Below are 622 nucleotides of genomic sequence, written 5' to 3' on the forward strand. Positions count from 1 at the left end.
GGGGACGGGGACTCGGGCTCCCACGGCTGCCCCGCGTGCCCGGGCAGCGCCGCCGGGCGGGGCCGTGTCACACAGCGGTGACCCAGCACCGCAGGCGCCTGAGTCAGGGCGGGCCGGGGGGAGGAAACGGGGCGCGGATGAAGGCTGCGGTGGGAATGTGACATTGCAGGCGTGCGGCCGCCTCCGTGCGGGGCTCCGGGGGCGGAGAGGCCGGAGCTGCGGCGCTGCCCCTGCTCGGCGGGGCTGGCGCAGGGTCCGGCCCCTCCCGCTCCTCCAGGACTGTGTGCGTGCCTGGGAGCCTCTCCGAGACCCTGCGTGTGAGAGGGAGGCAAGCTGTGTGTTTGGGATTAATTAGTCGGAGTTAGCTTCATGCTGGATGTGCCTGGGGGCTACCCACAGACACGGGAGGAGGAGGAGCGGTTTGCTGTTGCCTGCTTGAAATCCTCTCCAGGGGTGATCCTGTTCGTGTTAGTCTCTAATTGCTCATGGCTTAACTGTCTTGTTTTCCTGTCTGTCCTAGGTTTGTTGTTGTGCGCCCCTGGGACTTTTGAAAGTGGTTCGGAGAGAGCAGTGTCTGCCTGATGGACACCACGCCGAAGCCAGCTTGTGTTGTTACGCCGGA

The sequence above is a fragment of the Alligator sinensis genome, unplaced genomic scaffold (genome assembly GCF_000455745.1).
Source record: "Alligator sinensis unplaced genomic scaffold, ASM45574v1 scaffold60_1, whole genome shotgun sequence".
In the NCBI taxonomy this organism is placed as follows: Eukaryota; Metazoa; Chordata; order Crocodylia; family Alligatoridae; genus Alligator; species Alligator sinensis.